A 23,322-nucleotide genomic window follows, 5' to 3' on the forward strand; every position below is an offset into this window, starting at 1 on the left:
CTCATGACCTCATGCTTTCCAGGCAGGCATTTGTGCCACTGAGCCAAATTCCCGGCCCTGTAATATATTTTTGTCCTGCTAAGAAATGCATAATTCATCACTGGCTTTAGTTTACTTGCTTCTAGACAGTCCAGAGTTAAATCTAATATCATCATCCATTCTTGATATTAGCTTAGGTAAGGTCAACTTTCACATTTTAGAACATTTCCTTTTTCCATTTTTAACTTTTTTGCTGTACACAAGTGTTTATTACCAACTACTTTCCGCATTTTGCAAATTAGCTGAGATATATTTAAAAATACATTAATATGCCTTTTATGGTACCAGCTAAATTTTCACTTTTGGAAAATGATGTACTGTAGGCAGGCTAAAGAACTAAATGTTGGGATGTTTTCACTTTAATAATCTTTGCAGGGAGGCTGGGGATTTAGCTCAGAGGCATAAGCACCTGCCTTGAAGGCAGGTAGTCATGAGTTCAATCCCTGGTACCGATGAAAAATAAATTAATTAATTAAAAAATAATCTTTGCAGTATTAGTCTATGAAATGAAATAGTTCAAATGGTAGAGGCAAGTTCCCCAAAGAACTACTGGGCTCAAATGCCTGTGGTTTAATGCATCTTTTCCTTCATTTATGATCAGTCATTTAGAAGAGCCACGGTGACTCATCCAGAAAAATCATAGTCATAGATTCCACATCTTTATTTTTATCTGCTCTCCAGTTCACCTCTTTCTCCTTGCAAACTTGGAAAGGATTCTTCATGAAGCAGTAAATCATTAATTTGGTTACTGGCCAAAATGAGATCATTACTTCACCTGTGAAAAACATCCTTAACTAAAGTTATCTTTTCCACTTTGCTGCTTGGCATTACTTACAATATGTTTCTGAATTATTTCCGATTTTTACTTTTGATGCAAAGTATTTTTCTTTATTTCCCTTTTCTTTGAAAAATAATTCAAGCATATTTGCTCACATAACATTTACATTAGTATTTAATCTTGCATTTGTCTTGCCCCTTTTAGACTAAAAGTAAAAACAGTCAGATAGGTTTGGGTTTACATATCATCTTAGCAATTTAATTATTTAATCATACTTGGCTTAGTCAAAGTTGTTTTACCTGGCTAAATCTTCCAGCTAGAGCACAGTAAGCAAAGATTGTCTTCAGTGGCTCAAGTAGATGTCATTTTTCTGCTTGTATTATCACACAGGAGTTTGGAGAACTTGTCTATTGTTACTTTGCCCTTGCTACTCATGATTGTTATCTGGTTTCTGAACCTCTAAACACATTCTACTAGCAAAGTAGGAGGTTGTGAGCTGCTTCAGGAAGTTTCCCAAAGAAGCCCAAGAAGTGGAATTTTGACAGCTTTATGATGAAAGAACCACAAAACAACAAAACAAAACAACAAAACAAAAAACAAAACAAAACAGAGAAACCAGACACTAAAAATTTAAAGAGCCAATCTCAGGCACATGAGTGCAATCTCAAATTACGTAATTATTAATCATCTTTAAGGACAGCATTTCACTGTTTATATAAGATACAGCTTTTACTCATCATTGTTATAGCCTTGATTTGTTGGGAAATGTTATATTTTATTCAAATAGTTGACTTAAAAAGACAGGGTAAGATGTGGGGAACAAGCATGCAGGCCCTCGCACAGCGCACGCAACTTGAGACCATGCATCGGTGGCAGCTCAGAAGTACTTTGGGAGTTACCAAGCACTAGTGTATGTGCTGGCTGGTTCTGGAACTTGAAAACGTTATGCTCCGAGGAAGGTAAAAACAGCAACCTTTGCCAATTAAGGAATGGATTCCTTTAGCAATGATCCCCCTGATGAGCTACCTTGTATTGACTGCTTCTAATGGGAACCTTGTATTACCTGTGCTGAATGTGGCTTGCATTTTTTCTTTCTGAGTATGAGACACATCAAAGCAATCATACATATGAAATAATGACCTCAGACTTTCCTGTTCTTGACCCCAGCTGGACTGCTTAAGAGGAAATGGCCCTTTTAGGAGCTGTGATGGATTGTGGCTTTGGAAATTGGCAGGATGTGGCCCGTCAGATGTGCACCAAAACCAGGTAGGAGTGTGAAAGGCACTACATGAAGCCTTTCATCAATAACGCTGTTTGTTTCTGCCCTGCTACACCTGAAACAAACAGAGAAGGCAAAAACTGCCGACACAGCCATCCCATTTCACTCCACAGGGGACCCTCCCTGACATACTTTTGACTCCTTGCTTTTTGAAGACATGGTGGGGTACATGCCAGCTCCAGCAGATTTCACTGAAGAATTTGACAATTATGCAGAATGGGACTTGAGAGATTTTGATTTTGTTGAACTTGACTCGGAAATTTTACACACTCTGAAGATAGCCGTGGTAGATATCTATCATTCCAGGCTAGAGAGACAAAGATGAAAAAATATTATAAGACATCACAGATTAATCAACCTTACAAAATTTCAATTGATGGAAAAGCAATATCCCTAGGAAGTCCAAGATTTCTATGAAACAAGGCTATTTGCAAGGATTTGGGGCCAGTGGAACATAATAAATTATTGAAAGCCATGCAATGCAATTCAAACTTTGAAGGGAAATCAAGATACTTCAGGAGTATAGGACAGCAGGCATTGCCAATTTTTGTAGAGGCAGGACATATGATTACCTAAAGAAGACATGCGAGGAGGAGCGCCTTAAATGCACCGTGCTCTTTGAGGTTCTCCTCTGAGATTCTCCAGTATATCCAGGACAGCGGGCATGCCAACAGTGGCCATGCCTACAAGCTGACGTTGACTCTGGACTGAGTCCTTCGATTCCAATGGCCTTAAATTCAGGTAGATGGATTGCACGATCCTTTAACCTTACTGGCTTCTCTAGCATGGAGGAGCTGAATGAAAAAGAAAAGCAGCTGGTGTAGTTGGTGCCCAGAGCTTATTTAGGATACAAATTTACTCTCCTGAACAGATGTAACAAACAAGGAGGCTTGTGACTGACACAGGCAGGAGCGTGCATCAAGATAGACATGAACAAAACTCAGAAAATCTGTGATTTCCCCATCCAAGAAGGGTGTCATCACTGAAGCTTGAGGTCATAAGGCCCCTGGATCCCATGTCTGGACTTTGGAATGTGGGAGGTCAGAGCACAGTACACAAATTCTGGGATGTCTTCTTGTTGAGCTGAATTCTTGTTCTACAGGAAGGAGACAAAGGAAGCCTTCTGTTGTATTACACTCCCCTGCATTAAAGCACTCTTGTTGTTGGTGTTGTGCTGTGAGGTCTATGGTAGATAGCCTCTTATTAAATGTGTCTTGGCATTCATCCCTAACACTTTTTGTAACTAAAACAAGAACCATGGTACATGACATCAGTGTTGGTAGAAATAGAACCAAACCAACCACAGTGCTTAGTCTCAGGAGTCCAGCTCATCTACTGCTTGAGAGCTAAGTTTGCTCATTATCTGTGTTGCCTTTCAAATATGACAGATTTTTTTAAAAAGGTTTTAGAGCATCAGGAAACTTTCTTTTTAAATTTTTTTTAAGCTGACCATTTATGAGCAAAGAAGAAGAAAATCTCCCCATGATGATCTTGTCCCAAATTGCATCATTACTATCTGGTTTTATGCTTTGCAGTCTGCTTCTCTATCTGTAGTAGACTATTGAGGTGGTAGCACTGGATATAAAATGTCTCTGTTATTTTTAGAATTGGTGGGTTAAAATGCTTTGTTGTTAAAAAAAAGACATGGTAAGCTATACACCAATTTTTTTTTTTTAGGTTCTGTGCTTTAAAGAGTTCAACTAGTGTGAGAGTTAATTATGCTACATAACTTGTTCACCATCTTTTGCACACATTTTAATGAAGCACATGCTATGTACCATGCACTAGGTGCTAGATTCCTAGTGGTGAACAGAACAAACACTGTTCACCACTGCTGCTGCCCTCATGGAGCTGAAATTGAAACAGGGATATTGAACTAGTTGAAAAAAAAAGAGAAACATACACATTCAACTTGAATCAAAGGCTATAAAAGAAAAGAACACCGTGTGTGATAGAGAACTCCAGGAGGAGACAGAGAGCATAGTTATCTATTTAGAATCATCATGAAAAGCCAGATAGGAAGAGACAGCAGTGTGAAAGGGAAAGAGTGCTGGAAAGATGACCCTGCAGAAGAGCAGCGAGGACAGCGAGACTGGAACACGCGTTGGTGGGAGAACAGAATGATCCAAGGTCAGAGCAGACCGTGGAAGGTGCTGCAGAACCCAGGAAGAAGTCTGAATTTTACTCACTTCCTTGGAGGTCTTCAAAGTAACCCATTGCTCACTCCAGGTGTAGTCAATGGCTTATGGGCTCTAAGTGTTTTATTTCACTTTGCTTTGGCTTGTGTTTGTAGACAAACGAAGGGATACTTCTGTAAAAACATGTCTCAGAAGTGATACCAAATTTAAAATCATAAGTCTTATGTGGTTCTTATTTGAGAGGTAATGTGTGTGTGTATGTGTTCGTGTGTGTGTGTGTGTGTGTGTGTGTGTGTGTGTGTGTGTGTGTGCGTGTGCACTCCGTAAGATAAAACATCTCACAGTTACAAATATAAAATCAGGAAGGAGAGTTGTTTCTGGAGGGAAGCTGCATAAGTGAGAACCCCAGTGGGTAAGTTTCACTGTGTCACAGTGTTCTCTTTATACCTCAAAGAGAGCTGTTTCTGGCTCTAAAGGACCATCATTCAGCTTCAAATCTGATGATTATTTGATGTACTCTCAGCATCATTCTTCAGAAGCCTATCGAAAAGCTCTGGTTAACATTCTTGTTTTGTTTTAATGACTGTCTAGTAACTGACTTTGAGGTTTTGTTCATATTTCTGTGCAGAGTATGCATCCCTTGTAGCAGTGTAACTCTGAGAGCTGGCATCAGTGTGTTTGAAATGGGGCCAAGAATTGGAATGGAAAAGAAAAAGATGATGAGACTCATGTACGTTAATCATCACATTTTATGCATTACATTTCCAAGAAAAAAATACTGGAACTACTCCAGGAGTTTGTTACAATGATATTCCAAAACCTCATTTTAAGATGAAAGGCCTGGGAAGTCCAAGGTGCTTTATTGGGTTGAATCTCCTGCCTCTTTTTGTTCAACATTCTTGTACCCTTTGAAATTTTATTGATTGCTGTTGCATATCCCTTAACATATCTGTCAAGCTATGTTTCTGTAAGAAATGGTGTGTAGTCCATGAAGTTTGGTCTCAGAAGAAACAGTGCTTCTTTGCATTTTATGAAATAGAGGGAAGGATGTGCTGGCTAATTTATTCCATTCCTAATGCTTTGAAACAGGAGTTGAAATGAATGAAATTGATTGTGTTTGTAGTCCTGGTCGGCAAATATAAAACACTGCTGGAAACCATTGAGTGTGGAATGGCTTTAATTTACTCTGTGGCTCCCAGCCTATGATATGCCTGTGTTTTGTTTGCTTTCAAAAAGGAGAAAGAAATGAAAAGAGCAAAAGCTTTTGAAATGACTGTAGTTCAAAGGAAACAATACTTGGAGCTCAAGTGTTTTTATTTCATTGAACAATGGGGTATTGTTCAGGAAAAGCAGAAGAGGAGAGAATGCTAGACTGACATCCTCCTTAGCAAGAATTCAAATGGCTTGCTCTTTTAGCAGGTGGATCTGTAGACACCATGGAATGAACAAAGCTAGGATTTGGTGTGATAAACTGGAAGCCATAAAAATACAGCTTTCTTTCTACAATAATAATCTTACATCTAGATTTTTTTCCCTTACTTAGTCAATGTTCGATATTGACTAAATCAAAGGATGATTAAGTTCATTCTTTTATTTTTACTCCAGGGACCCTGAGGTGTTACTATGCAAATACAGGTGAAGAAAATCCTTCCCATATATCATTTCTTTGTTCAGGGTTTTTACATTTTGCTTTAATTGCACAGCCCATCAGGCTAATTGTAATCCTTACCTTCATCCAAATTGAGTTGGGCATTTTGAGTTGGGCATTCTGTATGATTTATAGTAACATTTAGTCATCAGAACTTTGGCTTTAATATCTTGTAAATAAAGAGAAGAAAACAGTTCCTGCTCTCATCTACTAGAGAGGATGGAATGGTTTTCCATGTCTCATTATCATATGCTTAATCTCTTCCTTTTTTTTAAAGGTAGTATTGAAACCATCTGGGTTGCTTTGAAGTTAGTTTATTTTACACCATGAAAAAACTAAACTTTTTCATGATGCCATGTATTATTTGATTAACTTTGGCACAAGAATACCTGTGTTTATAAATCTGACAATTTCATCTGTAGATGAAGGAAGTTGGAGTCAGAAATTGTGCCAAATTAAGTCCTTTGGTAGGCTCCAGAATTTTTTTGCTGATGTTTTAAACAGTTTCTCATGTGGATAAAAGTCTTTAAGTACTAGGTTATGTGAAAAAAACAGTAAGTACAACGATTAAGAACATAGAACTCAAGAAAGAATCAGGTTCAAATCCTAGGCCCATGAATAATTGTGTCACCCTGAGGAAGTTACTTTGCCTCTCTGGATCCCTTTATCCTCAGCTGTAAAGTGGTGATCGTGATGGTCAAATGGCCTGTGATCCCTGATGTTCACACTGGTGTGTGTTCACCTTCCATGTGGAATAGGGCTGACTCGTGAGGACCAATAAGGTGCCTTAGAAATGATGTATGTGAGTTCAGAGGGCTCTGATTTGCCCTTTCCCTTAGATTTTTCAGTCTAGGGAAAGCCAGTAGCCATGTATGTTGTAAGAAGAGTAAAGCAGCTGGAAGAAAAGCTCTCATGGCTAGTGTATCAGTCAGTGCTTATTAAAGAAACAGACAATACAAGATATAAAACATAAGAATATATCTTAAGATTGGCTTACAAAAGCCACTCACAGGGCTGGATGTGGAAGAGTACAGAAGGTCTTTCTGTGCACTGTTGATCCCAAGGATGCAGTCTGTTGTAGTCAGGGATTGTACACAGAGAACAATTCAGATCAGGAGTTTATAATATTTTTATAATGGTCACCGGGAGTTAACACTGGAAAATGCAGGAAATTTATCTGCAACACCAAAGACATAAGATTATTTAGTCAAGAGACTAAACCCCATGGCAATGTCCCACATGAGTCCAGGTAAAAATCCAGAGCTCAGGACAATGCTTCCCACGAGTCCAACTGGAGGTCCAGAGCCCACAAGAAGGACTCACACCAGTCTCTTTTACAGTCCGTGCCGGGAAGACCCAAGAGTCAGCAGTGGAAGCCAGAAAGTCTATGCCAGCAGGATGCAGGAGCTGTGCTAGTGGGATGAGGGTTCTATGCTGGAGCCGAGAAGTCACACTCACAACAAAGAGCAGGGCTAGCCTGAAAGGCACCACAGCTGTCCTCAGCGACATGGAAGCCCCAAGCTCCTCCAACAAGCACAGTCGGGTACATGCCAGGAAGCAGCGTGACGAGTTCATTCTGGAGACCAGGCAGCACATGTCTTCCCCTCTGGAGGCAGGAAGCAATGCTCGATGTGAAGACCAAAGCTTCTCCAGGAGAACCAACAGATCAGACAGCAACTCATAGGAGAATCCACAATGTCTCCTTAACACCTCAACCCTCTCCACACCTCCCTTCTTCTCCACCTATTTATCCTGGCAACTCTCTTCAGGTGGGGCATCTTCTCTCAATGCATGCTGACATAATCCAGCTGGCGTTAAGGTGACCACCAGTTCTCAAACCATAACACAGTCAAAGATCTGGAGCTCACTGTAGCCTCTCATGAGAGCCCACATTATGAGACTGATGGGTCTGTGATGGGAGGCTAAAGATTCTGTGCTGGAAGCCAGGAGATGACATTCAAGGAGCTCCCCTAAAGAAACAGGGGAGATCTGTCCTTTTCCATTTCCCCTTCATACCATCCAGGCAACAAACCATCCTAGGTGGGTCTACCATACCCCAGGACGTGGAATTGCTGAGCCAGTTTAGTTGAGCTTCTGTTCCTCAAGTTGACACAAACAATCATCACTGATGGAATTAAGGTTTCCTGCCAATAACGAGTAGTACCATGTGAGTGGAAATACCATATGTAGTCCCATTGGAGGTTTGAGATGTCTACAACCCTAGTGGATGTCTTGACTACTATCTCATGAGATACCATAAGCTAGAAGCACCCAATTAAACTGCTCCCCGTTTCCTGACCTGCAGGAATTGAGATAATAAATATCTGTTGTGGTTTTGAGATGGTGAGTTTGTGATTGTTTAGTTTATAGTAATAGGCAGCAAATATTAAAATGGTAATATCCCATCACAGGATTTTTGGGAGCATTACATATGTAAGTGCTTTGCACAGATCTCTCACATAGTGTTACTCAAAATTAGAAGAATACATTATGAAAGGAACCTGGCACCAAAGGACAAGGCCTCTTTTTCATCATCTGCAGATGTTTTATTTGCCTTTAGTGGATAAATAACTCCAGATCCACAGCAGGCTCTTGAGTGAATGAGAAATGGAGTGGCATATTTGATACATCTTGTGTCCTGCCTGACATTGTCTTAGCCCATTTTTCTCACGCTTGCAAACAACTGTGGAGTAGTATCAGCCTCAAGACAACTTGCTTCAGCTGCAGCAGTTGCTTCTGGCTCAGTGCTGTGAGTTCCCTCCTGCTGCTTCTGGTACAATTACATGAACTCTTTAAACTATTTGGGTGAATGTTCTAACATGGATTCTGCAGGGTGTTACAGGCAAGACTCACTGACAACAGGAAATGGAGGGTACACAGTCTCCCTTCCCTCTCCTTGACTGGAAGGTTCTGAAGTACCTTCTAGTGGCTTCTTAGAGTAATATTAGTGGGCTGGAGATCTGCTGCCCACAGTGGAAATCTGCTCCAAAGTCACCTTTGGGTTGACTCTTCCTTCTGTTTTGTCTCATTCCTCTCCACCCCTGACTTTTTCTTTGGGTTTATTGCCCACATTGCCCTTCATTGTCCAGGCCTAAATATCGTATCCCCAAGATCTTTTGGATATCATTTTAAATATCCCTATGTCATTTTGAACTTTTCTTAATGCCAATTATACTTGTATTTTCTTAATGTTTACCATTCTTCTCTGAGTATAAACTCTATGGAGGGCAGACCATGACTGTCTTGTTCTTTCTTGATTAACATTTGGCTTAGATAACATTTAAAAATGTTCACTGAATGAAAGACTTCACCTGGGCAAATTTTCACTTTGTTGATGATTTTCTGTGTTATCTTTCCATTTGGAAATCGGTCTTAACCCTTTGAAAACATGAAAAATATCCAAAGACTGCAAGATGGTGAAACAATGTATCATTTTAATATGTTAAAGGCTAATTTTTTGCTAGTAAATATATTTATATTTTTCATTACAGAAAGCAGTGTCAGAGAAACACATCAATTGACAAGCTGCCCAATGCTTTAGACCATAACTAAGTTTACAAAATTTGACTGACTGACAAATTTTAGAGATCATCTCTATTTAGTAGAAGTTAGCCTTGCTTAGGCAAATAAAACTTGTGGTTTCACTTTATGTAATCTAAGCTCTCCTTAACTAGAAAGGACTTTTTGCTTCCAATATAAGTAGGATGAGAATGCTTTTGGTTGGGCCAAGAGAAAACTTCGGAGCCAATCCCAGAAAATCTGTTTCACACACAGTCAATGAACAGTATGCAGGTGGCTGCAGCAGGGCTCTCCTGGTATATTTAAGGACAGAACAGAGACTTTTATAGCTGATATCCTGCTTCAGAAAACACTAAGATAAAGTGTAGGATCCTCGGTGTGTGATGACTTAAATTTCTAAGCTAACACTAATTATATTGTAATTGATGATGTTTTATAAATAGTTATATTATGGTACAGGAGAAAAGCCTCTGAATAATTCTGTCTTTGAAACATATTCACAGATGAATTTGTCTGTAAAATAGAATAAACTCTGTAAGCAAAGTTTCCTGGATAATTTACAAAGGAAGGTGCACTAAACTTGCTATGTCCTTTGTGGCTGTAGGTATTACATAGGTATTCTTTGTGGCAAGGGACCACTAATTTGTTCAATAAATATTTGTTATTAAGTACCTACTGTGTTTCAGGCACTTCTTCAGGCACTTCTTTAGGCACATGAGATGTAGCAAGAACAAAATACATATTAGCACGTCCTCTTCAAGAATAAATTTTGCCATGGCAAAGGTTATTTGCAAACCCTCACAAGGAGGAAGTGGTTGACACAGTTGTGAATTAGCGCCAGTCTGGCTAACAGGAAATTGCCAACAGATTACCCACAGTGTCTTCTGAGGAGACTTCCAAGGGGGAGGCATAATTGCGTGCTTTATCTAAATGTGGCTGTTACAGCAGTTTACTTGAAAACTAAAATATTCTTTCTCTCAACAGAAAAATTGGGATAACATTGAACTTAGTGAATTGAACTCACATTTCACTGAGCCACAGGGTTTTTTTCAGTGGAAGTGACCTCTTCTCTTTTCCTATCCCAAGCATTGAGAATTGGCCAGGTATAGTGAGCCATTAAAGATCAGAGAATAAACCTGTCCAGAAAAGGCAAAAGCTATCAGCAGTCCTAGAAATTAAGGACAAATTGTGTATCAATCCAGAACTGATAAGGCAGGATACATTAAAAATTAATTCCTAGAGCAAAATCCAAGGGTTGATGAATGTACCACCTAAACCTGTTGATCTAAAGCTGAAATGGCATCCGAACCACCTGTGAAGTGCACCAAATTAAAGATGCCTCAACTTCTGTGATCATGATACATACGGAAGTTTGAGAAGCACTTCCCAAGATGTCAGTTCCATTTGGCAATAAACTCCATGATGTATTTTTTCAAGGATCTCCAGAGTCATTAGGTTAAGACAGCAATTTTCTATAGTGTCTATAGTGAACTTCTTTTATCTTTAAAAATCTGTATCAGTAAGAACAAAAATAAGCACAAAAATTATAAAGGGAAAGATTCTTGGTGGTTACTAGGTTATATTAACTAAGAGAATTGTATAAACTACAGATGCGCTGATTCTAGTTTGGATCAATTTATTTGTTTAATTGGTAAAATATGCACTGTTTCTCTTTGTTATTTTCCAGTCACTATCATTTATGTTCTGGACTTGGATATTTGTACCATGTCCAACTAGGATCTAGCAATTAGGAAGCAAGAATCTTAAAACTTTAAGAGAGTTTTAATTTTAAATGTATACCATTAGTATAGGAGCCAAAGAGCCACTAAGAAGTGGAGACATGAACCGCATTGATGGGGCTGTTACTGCTGTTTGGAAAGGACTGATCCAAAGAATCTTGTGGTTTTAAAATTTCTTTTCTTTGACTATTGCTCTGTTGAACGTATTTCTTAACTAAAAAGCAAACTCCTTTAGGATGCTGTTCTACAAATCACTGGATAGCCATGTTGCAAAATTTCCTTTTGAAAACTGGTGGGAGCAAATTCTTCCCATAGTCTGAACTTGCCATGTGAAGTGTGTGTTGTCTTTCTTATCCTAAACTTTTGTGATTTTCCTTTTACAGAAAGTAGCAGAACATTCTTGGGGTCAATCATAATACATTGCTGCATTTAATGCAGAGAGATAGGTGTAGCATAGCAAAAGGACTATGCAACTAAAAATAAAATTCAGTTGTCATAGTTATAATTTGATGCTAAGAAAAAAAAGAAAAATTAGTTACGAGTTGAATTATACATAGTCTACTGAAATGAGGCTTTGACAGCCTAATCATTTAGAAACTCTCACAAAACAAAACAAAAAACAGAAAACCCTTCTTTTTCATAAGGTTTTCTTGAATTAGAAGCCTTTGTTTAGTAATTGTTATAAATCAATTTTTTTTGTTATAGTTTTTGACACTATAGTTTTTGACACTACAGTATCTTAAAGTGGGTGTTATTTATCTGGGGAGTGGTGGTGACTGATTATGGGAAAGAATTATAGCATTGAACAACTGTTTGTAAAGGTTCCAGGGTTCCTAGGAGGGAACAGGAAATATTAACTTAAAAATAGTTCCAAAAGCCAAAAAGAAGAGGGGGGGAAGCTTTATTTCTTAATCTGTTTGGATTACCTCTTAGGAGATGAGTAATAGATGAAATCCAGGGTTATACACAGGAAGGGCTCTGAAGAGACTGTCTAGACTGTAGGCATTTCTTTCAGAACTAGAAAGAAAATTGTCTTTCATATTCTTAAATACTCTGAAATGAAAGCAAGTTAAGGAACTCTTAAAATAATCAGTGGCATGTCAAACTATTATCACTGAAATACTTTTGAACTTTTCTGCAAATTATGCAACCTTTGATTTATATAATTTCTCCCTATTAAATGTGTTATTGGTTAAAGTTATTTTAACTCTAGAACTCTTTGCAAAATTTCTCTTTTGCCTTAAAATCTGAAGTCACCTGTTGTTTTAGCCACACTGTAGTGTTTTTTTAAGTCATCAACAGAGATACCATTTTCTATTTTCATTGATATATTATAATAAAGTAACACTGGGATTTTTTCTAGTAAAATTATTCTACATTTTCCATATATCTCCAGGATAAAGGTGAACAATACAAAAGTAGAATTCAGCTAAAATGGCTCTTTAATTGAAGGATAAATCCTCTATTACCTCAACTCTAGGGATTCTTGGTAGAAGGAAAGCAGTTTTGAAAGGAAAGTAGTCTATTTATTAGGTACTTCCTGGAAATAATATAAACCATTATGCTATGTTAGAGGCCTTAGTAAGCAGTTATAACAGTTTCCTTATTGATACACTGTGATGGAAAACTGGCTGTATTTCCTTTTTTTTCACATTGCATGCTGCAGAGAATGGTGCCCTTCACCTTAATCCACTGAAACCTGGAACTTACTGCCTGCCATGTGACACTTTCCCTGAGCTGTTTTCTACTGTTGTAGAAAATCTAATTGTCCTGGATTAGGATTATTTTCTGGGCTGTGGAGTTAGTCGGGTTTCTCTTAGGAATAAGCATTAGTTCTAATTTGTTATACACAAATTCTTTCTCAGATTGCCAGGTCTCTGTGAAAGCTCTCCTGGGATCTCTCTGAGTCTTTTATTTACATCTGTTCTGCAGAGTTTTCTTGCAGACAGAAAGCTCCTGGCTGCCGCTTCTCTTTGTTTCTGTTGGACTTCCAAGTATTGAAGTTCTATTCATCCATGACTTGAAAGTTTTATGTAATTTGTAATTTATATATAAGTGTGGTGTTTAGTAACTTACTGCTTAAAATGTTTATCTGTGGAAGAATGACTGCAAATTTTAGTATACATATGTGTGGATTAGTATAATAGAATCACTTAAAGATAGTTTGTAACAGCTTGGAAAATATCATTATATTAACAATTGGGAAAAGTAGAATACAAAATTGTATAAAAGAATTTTACTCTAACAACTTTATGCCTAGAAAAGTCTAAAAGAAAAGTTCCTAACTAATAATTGACAATGAGTGGTCAAACCAATGGCAATTTCGTATTTTTTACTTTGCTTTCAAATTTTCTGTCACAGAGATGGTATTGCTCCTCTAATGTAAATAAAAGTCCAATGCTTTCTCTTTTAAATTAAGTAAATTATCACTATCAGATTCTCTTTTGCTTTTTTATTGCTCAAAAGATTAATTTCTTATTTCTGTAAGTAAATGCGAGAAATAGAGAACAAAAGGGATAGGTAAATAACAATGTTTTAGTTCATCTAATTTCATAGCAAGTGTGCAAACTAATGCTTATTAATGCAAGCAAATGATTGAGATGACTCCTTATTTTAAGTAATTTTGTTTTATAGTCTTGGCTAGGATGATAGAAACTACAAATTTTCAAGGAAACTCTTTCATATTGTAAACACAAAAATTTGCAATCACTGTGGATTATCAGTATGGTGATTCCTCAAAAAAATTAGGATAAAAGGTCCCATTTGGCCCAGATAGTCCCCTTCTGGTTATCTTCCAGGAAGAATTAAAAGCATCATACCACAGTGATACATGTGCATCCATGTTTATAGCAGCACAGTTTGTAGTAGCTAAATCTTGGAAACAGCCCAAATACCCATCAACTGATGACTGGATAGAACACTACTCAGCCATAAATAAGGATAAACTGGAGACTTTTATAGGTAAATAGATGTAACTTGAGACCATACTCATAAATGAAATAAATCAGACTCACATATGTAAACATTATGTTGTCTCCCTGGTGTGAGAAACTGAAAGAATAAATAAGATCCAAAATGTACAATCGATATTGTGAAATGGGAACAAATTGTTCAAAAGGAAAAAGGAACTAGGGGAAAGGGGAAAGGGGAAAGGAAGGAAGGAAAAAGGAAACAATTACAAGATAGTGATACAACTAATTTCTCTTAGTGCAGTGAAAAGGAAGATTTGTGTTAATAGTGTTCAGCGAATTTTTATGCCAATATGTTATACTCTGAGTAACTACTTCAAAGATAATATACAATGCATTAACTAGTGCCATTCTCCTATTATTTTGTTATGAAATTTTGTTTTACTTTCTTTCCATGAAATAAAAAAAGAAAGTTACTGAGGATATTAATCTGAGATGCTGTTTTACTAGCAGGCATGAAACCTTAATCTAGAGTGACTTCCTCAGTTCTACACTGAAAAGATTGATGCCCAGAGAGCAGAATGATCTGCCCCTCCTGCTAGTGAGAGACAGTGCTCAGCCAGAATGCTCCTTCCGGATGTGGAGGACAGTGCTCTCCTCACCACAGTGCCGTCTCCCAAAGCTCGGCTAGATTCAGTGTCCTCTTTGGTCTGGAGCAGTTTTAGCTTTGCATTGCTGTTTCATCTGACATGCAAAGTATAAGAGCCAAAAAACATGAGAACAGTTTTCCATATGTCTACTCTGCCAAAACTAACATACATCGGCAATTGAATCACCAAAGTAATTTACAAGTCTTTAGCACTGGGGCCAGGCCTGCTTCCCAGCGTGAATCACTTGAATGTCATGGTTGCAGACAGTGACCACGTGCCATTTGTACTAGGGATGGAAAGCGTGTTTCGGGAATGAGATTTTCAAAACTGTAAATAACCGCTTTTTTTTTTTTTTTTTTTTTGGTATTGAGAAGAGCAAGAGATCTTGTAGAAAATAGCTTCCCATCTTTTTTTGGGAATTCGTTTTCCCTTTACAGCTAAGGAGGGAGCTGGGCATGGGTTCATCTTCATAACACTGTTTTGGGGGCTGCTGTGTTTATTACTACTTCAGAAAAAGAATGTCTAATCACAGAGCAGTTATACTGACTAGCTGGAGAGAAGTTTGTTTTCTCTCTCTTCAGAAGGTGGAGGACGGAACAATGTCTACCGCAGGAAATGTGATAGACCTCACAGTGCATTGCGTTTGGCAGGTTCTTGGCAGAATATTCTCCTTGATACCTGCGTTGTAACTACCAGTCCTCACAAAGGTGTATGTTTCTACGTTCCTTTTCTTAAACAATGCTCTATATATTTCTGCCCTGATGAAAGCATAGAAAATGAAAATAAAATGGAGTATCTTTTTCTAGGTCATCTTTATAAATGTTTGAAAATTCACAAATTTACAAAAAGTGCTTTTCAGATATGTTATAGCTAGCATGTTTCTTACAACATCACTTTGTAGGTATGTATCAGTAATTTGTTTTCTTAAACAGGAGGAGAAACTACCAGGAAAATGCAGCTAAAAATCAGAATCAACGTTGTGATTTTTCCCATAGTTTTTTATCTCAATTCCATGTGCTTTCCATTATGATTCACAGGCCCTGTGCTATAAGGATTCATTCCACATACGGGATAAAAATGGACACAGCTTTTATGAAATTGGACTTCTGTGCTTTTGTGAGTGAGACTCTATAATCTTTATCTTAGAAGAGGAACACTGAAAGGATAATAAGCTTATATATATTTCTCTTGTGACTTTGTTTTTGGTAGAGTAGTAAGTTCTTGTTACTTAAATCCTGAAAAAGATCATAATATGGTGATTGAATTAAAATAATGATGTGGTTTAGAAATATCTCTTTGTTCTCATTCAATTATTTTTTTAAATGTGAGGCAAATTTAGTAATTAAGTAGTGGTATATTTAATTAGATATTTTTGTGTGCCTGCCTCAGTAATTTTGTGGCCATCCGGAAGACATTAGTTCTAGAAGAAAGCTCTGTACTGGTTCATTAGCAATTCTCATACAAGATTTTATGGTTTCTCTTCTTGATAATAAGCTTCACACTGTGATGAGAGTCAGAAGTTGCTAGAATATTCGACCTTGAGACTTGTGCAAAAAATGCCAAGACTATGTCAATGGTTGTAAAGATGTATCTTAGTTATTTTATTAAAAATGTTCTCTATATTCGGCCCTCATCTTATAATAAAAATGGAGTTTAGATTGTAACAAGATTCTGCCATGAATCTTATGATAAAAATGGAATTTAAATTTTCTACCTCTTGTTTTGATTTTCTTTTTCTGGCATTACATATCCATTTTACCTAAGAAAACAATCTATATATTTAAAGAATTCAGATAATCTTGTCTTTCAACACTGATAGTTTGAGAACACTATGTTAAACCATAACTAAGTCAGGTTTGTCACTGAACTGAAAAGAATGAATTTTAAATTCCTTTGAGTGTAAAATACAAGGATAAAAAGTATTATGTAATTTACAGTATTAAATATTTTCAACCTTTGGTGAGGTAGGTGAATAGGATCCAAAGGGTTCCAGAGTATTCCTGTCATATGGAGGTGATATTTGCTTAACTACAAGTGAGAAGTTTTGCCAAAACTTTTGGAGCAGGCCTGCCCTACCAGATACTGAGTTGAGTATCTTGACTATCTCAACAAGTATATAAAGATATGTGTTGAGTCTCTCACATGAAAAATTATTGCATATCCTTCCATCCAGCCAACCATCCACCCATCCTTATACTCATTTGTTGACCACTGAACACCTGTTATGTGTTCCGGACTGTTCTCTGGATATTAGAACATAGTTTAGCAATATACAAATAGTTGTGTGTAAATTTTTACCTGAGTTTTAAATTTTCTCAAATAGGGATGACTTACAGTCTTTTGAGTTCCTGAATGTAACCCTTGAAAGACTCAGTCCTCCTGAGCTCACTAGGTGAATACTTGGAGGAATGGTCTTCACCATGTTTGTCTATTTTTCTGACCCCCTTTATTGCTTTGTCCCAGTTTTCCCTGGTTGTACTTTTGGAATGAATTAAGCAAACAGCAGGTGGGACAAGTTAGTGGAAATCACGGCAGAGGATGAAAGTTAAACCTGGGCAACAGCGCCAGAGGAAGTGCCCACTGCAAAAGTAACTGGCTTTGGGAAGGTAGACAGAGAGATGTCCGTAAACAGCAGAGCCCTGAGAACACAGTGGCCTATAGAAACACAGTGTGATTTTATCTTAAAATGTGTACAACATAAATATGGGACAATCAATGCCTTATTGCTGAATCAGCCAGTGTGGTGTGATTGTTTTTCTGGAGGGAAACATGAGACTTCAGGGAAATACCTTCTGGGATCCTATTTGGTAATGTAACTTCTGACATTCTATTGTGTGGGGAGAGCTAGACATCAAATGTCTTGAAAAAAAAACTTTTAAATTTGACTTCTTTTCATTTTACTTATCTTGATGTATCATTAATGCCTGTCATGATCACAAAAGAGAAATTTCCATTGTAGATGTCATTTGTGAGGCTAAGTTGTAAAGTAGTCATTTTTTATTTGATGGATGTCCAGATAGCATTGAACGGGGGAGGCCTAATCATGCAGTTCCATCAACAATTAGGCTGGGTGCATAAGCAAGAACACATGTTGAGCCTGATGTATTGATTGGAACAGCTAGGTACTTCTTTTGCAAGGTTTACAGAGCTTTGCTTTTTCTCCACATGGTGTGTATGGGAGAAGTTGGAGGAGGTCAAGAGAAAATAAGCACAAGTCAAAGACAGACTTGAAAAATAAACAGCAACATCTGGCAAATGACTTCCTCCCATGTACATAGGAAGGACTCTTCAGGGCAGTAAATGAGAAATGTTTTTCTTGGCAGCGTGTTCGGTTAAAGTAGAAGAGATCTGGGAATGAGCGTCACTTAGGTTTACAGCCTTTCTCTTGGTGATGGGTGGGAGCCAAGCCCGATGCTCATGATGGCAGCTATTCGTGAGGCCATTCTGAAGGATCGTTGAATTTACTTAGAAGTGTTTTTTTTTTTTAAAGATGCTTAAATATTAAAGACTTTAGATTTCTTCATTATCTAAAATGTGTTGACATCTTAGTGAATGATGTTATTTGCATTGAAGTGGTCTGATACAGCATTTGTTTTTGTTAACAAAATAACATTAAATCTTAACAATTCAGTATGTTACTCCAGACATGCTAGTGTGGTAGAAGCCTTCTGTAACCCACAGCGACTCACAGTAAATGATTAACAAGATATTAATCTGTAATCACATACTATGTTATTTTGCTTCTCACTGCTAGCTTTAGAAAGGGCAATTTCAAGACTCTTCTTATTAAAATAGATATATTCATTGTTTTTACAGGCTTAAAGAAGAAAAATATGTGTATTATATAGTGGGAAAATAAATTAAAAAATAAGATTCTTCTGTTCAGACCATATCACTGACAATTTCTTGACTTTGTGTAACTAAATATTAAAAACATTTTCTTTCATATGGCATTTACTATTTTTAAGTTAACAGGAAGATATAAAAACTTGGAAGCTGTCTTGTGGGAGTTCTATAACATATTGCTTCTTGGTGCATTAGGAATAGAGAAATATTTTCTTTGTTACAGGGGAAAGAACAGGACAATAGTATATTCCTTGGAGAGTGGTGGGGTGGAATGTTCACTTAATTTCCCAGTTTACTTCTCTTCCCTTCCTCCATCCCTCAATCATTACCACTTATTAAAACCAGCTGGAGATGGAATGATTTACATGTGAAATAATTCTGTGTTCTGAGACCATGGATGTCCAGTTTTAGGATTTTTATGATGCTTTCTTAGACGCTGCATGTTCACAAAGTGAAACCAAAACCATCTGTTGTCTAAAGTCACGTATTTCTTGAGAAATGATTCCGCAGGAAGCGTAGACTTCAGGAGGGAATCTCTGTACCTACGTGGGAAAGAGAGCAAGTCTGAGATTTCCCAAGAGGCATGTTGTCTGAGGAGCTGCTGCCTGCATAGAAGATGCTCCATAGGAACCACGCTGCAGTGGCTGATTGGTCAGCAACCCTGTATGAGGGAGAACCACTGTCACAGGCAGTTATATTTAGTGATCTGCCCCATGTTGTTTTACAAAAAAGCAGCACAAAAATATAATTCAGTTCTTGAATAAAGTGCCATGCAATCTGGAGAAGGGAGAGTTTATCTCTACCTGGTGACCCTGGGCATTTGACACAAGCACTAAGTGGGTTAAATTTTGAACTGGTGACTAGGGCAGTGGTAGAGAGAGGTCAAAAAGCAGCAAATGAAGAGACTATAATCACCAACAATCACTTAGTGTTTAATTTATTTTATTTTCTCTGATATTGAGGATTGAACCTACAGTCATGTGTGGGCCAGACAAGTGCTCTACCACTGAGGCACACACCCAGTCCTACTTACTCCTTAAAATGATGGGGAGCCTCGTGCTCTTGACTCTGTATCCCTCTCGAGAATTCCACACTCACATGATCAACTATCATCATGTATCCCTCCTTGTGTATGTCCCAAATTGCTTCTGTTTTTTATGACACCTAGCAACAGTCAGTAGCAGGTTATGGCTTCTCTATTGTTCTCAAGTTTATATATTATAAAGCTAAACAAAGAGGCTGAGTGTGTTCTCTCATGATTTTTATTATTCCTAAAGAAAACAAATGAAAGTTCCAACTAGTTTACACCATTATCTAAACTGCGAACTGATAGCATTGAACAAATTCTTGATCTAGTGACAAAAAGTCAGGAAATTACATTTTGCCTAAGAGCACAGAGTGTGCTGTGGCAGAGTTTTAATTTTTGAACATAGGCGAGGAGCCTGGAGGTGCCATTTTGGCAGCATAATCATCTCCAGGATGCCGAATTACCAAGGAGTAAGGAAGACCAGGCTAGTGCAGGGCACACACCCTAAAATAGGATGGGTTCTTATTCCCAGAGGACCATTTATGGAGATGTAGAAAGAGGCAAAGTGACCAATTAGGCAGCAGACAGGTTGTGACAAATGTGGAATTTGTTTTAGGAACATTTACTGTAACACAAAATCAGAAGGGAAATGGCAGGAAAAGTGAACTAAAATATCATTTTTGAGAACTGATATATCCCAGGGCCATGGACATAACTCATCCCATAAGCCCTGGTGGGGAAAAGAAGCCCGGGGACCTGGGAATGGGGTAGAGTGCTCAGGGATAGCTTATGAGTTGATGGTAAAGGCTTCTGACTCTGTTCACATGAGCATATCCCTGGAGAACTGAGGAAGATCTTTGTATTCATATGCTTCATTATAGATTGTCTTTCATAGTCTTTGCTGTGGTTAGATTTTAACTGCTTCTCACAGGCTGTGTACATTGGGTTCAGCTTGGAGCTAATGGGCGGTAATGGCACTTTTAGGATGTGGGGCCTAGTGGGTGATCTCAAGTCATCCTGGGATGCTACAGGGTTCCCTTGAAGAGGATTATGGCATTCTGATTTTGTCTTCTCTATATTTTTGCATTCCAGCCACCATGAAGTGAGCAGCATGATATGCTGCTTTGCTACAGGCTTTAAACTAACAGTGCCTCGTGTACATGCACTAAAACCTCTGGAACTGTAAGCCAAAATAAACCTCTTCTCCTAAGTTGATTATATTGGGTATGTTGTTAATAATAATGAGAAGCTGACTTATATAGACTTCTCAAAGAGTGTGGGTTATTCCTAAGGACTCTAGAAACTAGAATCATGTTTACAACAGATGGAACATATCTCCATTTGTTAGTCAAGGTTAGGATGTTGAAAGTCTGTGAAAAATTACTTCCTTAGTTAATTTACACATAATTTAGCAAAAATAAATAGTGAGCTTCAGGTTTTTAAATTGATTTGCGGATTAACTTTCACTGACTTGCCTTACAATCCAGAGACAGTTTCTTCTACATAAAATATAATCAGAAAGGTAGTAATCAGCAGTATACCAAGGCAAAGAAAAGTTTTATTTCATTGGCAAATTCTCAAATTTATCATTTTCTTAAAAGAGAAGTGCAAATACATCTGTTTTGAGTTGCCATTTTCCTTGTTCTTTTTTTCTCCTGTTATTTTTTCACTCTATAGTTTCATGTCTATGCCATTTATAAAGGCAATGATATTAAATAGTTATGTGGAAATAGAGTGTTATATGCTTACATTTTTAAAATATCTTTAACAGTTTACTCAGTTACTATTTTTATGACCACATTATTTGTTAATGCTGAGCAGCAGAATACTTTCCTACCCTAAGTCTTGAAAGCTTGCAGGTGGATCTCAGAACTTTCAGGATGCTGTCTTCAACTTATGGCGACCTACTGGTAGCTGTATTCCTGAAGGCCTTTTGCTTTTATAGCCATCATACACTTTCATACTTAATGTTTCATTGATGTATTTTATGCAAGCTGTTATCGTCCTAATGCAGGGTGTCAGACTCCAAATCATTCTCTCCTATGCCAAAACAAGTCTTCTTGAGTGGATATTTGCTTTGGTTTCAGAAAATGTGCCATCTTTTATTGGACCTTGCATAGATTTTTGAAAGCCTACTTCCCCGTAGTTGGGTCCATTCCTAAATAGTCTTATTTATCTTAGCATTGTGCCACTAGTGCAACCTTGTAGAATCTGACCAAAAATCATCATATTTATTACCTGCCTGATCATTTCTATTCTTTTCCACATACTTCATCTGTCTGAATGCACAGCTTTTATTAGTTGTCTTCAGCAAGCAAGTTTTCTAGACTCCTGGCTGCAATCCTCCTTGCTTGGGTGCTTCCTACTACCCATATTTTACCTTTTGATGATCTTTTAATATTCTGCCATGTAGTGTAAATATTTAGGTGTATTCCTTGTCTTCATTACAATATTTAACATAATATGTATGGTCATTATTTGAGAAAGCAGCTCTCCCCATTAATTAAGTGACAAAACAAAAACTTTAATGAAGAGTGTCATCCCCAATCTTAGCCAACCATAGCGGGTGGAGGAAAGGCTCAAATTCTTCCCCCTATATCACAGAGAAAGATAGTATAGCTGAAAATTTTTGCATCTGGAATATCCTCCAGAGTCAAATATGTCCAAAATGTGATCATCAGCCTGTGGAACTATGGTAGGATCTTTAAAAGGTAGGGCCTAGTGGAGGGAGATTAAATCACTGGAAAGTGTTCTTGAAAAAGATATTGGAAGCCTAGTCTCTTCCTGTCCCTCTTTACTTCCTGTCTGTCATGATGTGTGCTACCACTGTGATGTGTTTGCTTTGCAGGCCCAAGAGCTTTGGAGCCAAAAGGTCATGGATTAAAACTTGCGGAACTAAGAGCCAAAAGAAATCTTTCCTCCTTAAAATTTGTTTATCTCAGATATCTTTTTCCCCAGTAACTGAAAGTTAACACCATATCTCATCACAGAGCAAGTGCCACTTGTAGACAATCTTTGTGACTGATGGATTCTTAGGGTTGCTTTGACAAAGATGTTTCTGCCTTTTTTTTTTTTCTACTAAGATAAAAATGTAATTGTAGTTTCCATTTGGATACTTGTGGGAATTTCATTTCCTGGATGAGTAAACTAAACATGCTGAAATAGGAATCTCAGGTCTCATTTTTTATGTTATGTTTTTAATTGAAAGGCCATGAAGTACTTGCATTTAGAAACTGTCTGTAGGAGAATACTTACACAGGTATTGTGGAAAAGAAGCATTATGACTTAGAGAATCTACATTGTAGAGACTACTTAGAAATAATTTTCTAATAACTTGTTTCATGTTAAAAAAAAACCTCAAAGGTGCCTCCTTAGTGTTACTTCCTACTTAATCTTATTCTAAATATTCAAAACCCATCAACTACTGTAATTGCAATATACTACTGTAACTTTAAAAAGGGTACACGTCTAAGACATGTGTGTAAATAAAACTATGTGAATATTGTGTATTGGTCTCTTAATAACACATCACTGTGGTTTTAATGGATTTAAAAATTTTGCTTTAGTTGTTAAATCTTTAATCAATATATCTAAGGGGAAAACACACAACTAAAAATATATTAAAAGGAGATGTAGGTGAAAGAAAGTTTTGTTTATCTTTCAAAGAGAGAACAGTTGAGTATGTTTTTAAATATTTGAGTATGTTTTTAAACATTTGAATATGTTTAAAAGATAGTGGTAAGGACTCAT

At 37.4% G+C, this 23,322-nt stretch overlaps 1 pseudogene; it reads left to right on the top strand.

The window, feature by feature from the left end:
- Positions 1-23,322, top strand: part of LOC134478692 (transcriptional adapter 2-alpha-like) — a 62,245-nt pseudogene continuing 38,923 nt past the window's right edge.

The sequence above is a fragment of the Cavia porcellus genome, unplaced genomic scaffold (assembly GCF_034190915.1).
Source record: "Cavia porcellus strain 051 isolate PalLab524CR breed Dunkin Hartley unplaced genomic scaffold, mCavPor4.1 scaffold_14, whole genome shotgun sequence".
Lineage (NCBI taxonomy): Eukaryota > Metazoa > Chordata > Mammalia > Rodentia > Caviidae > Cavia > Cavia porcellus.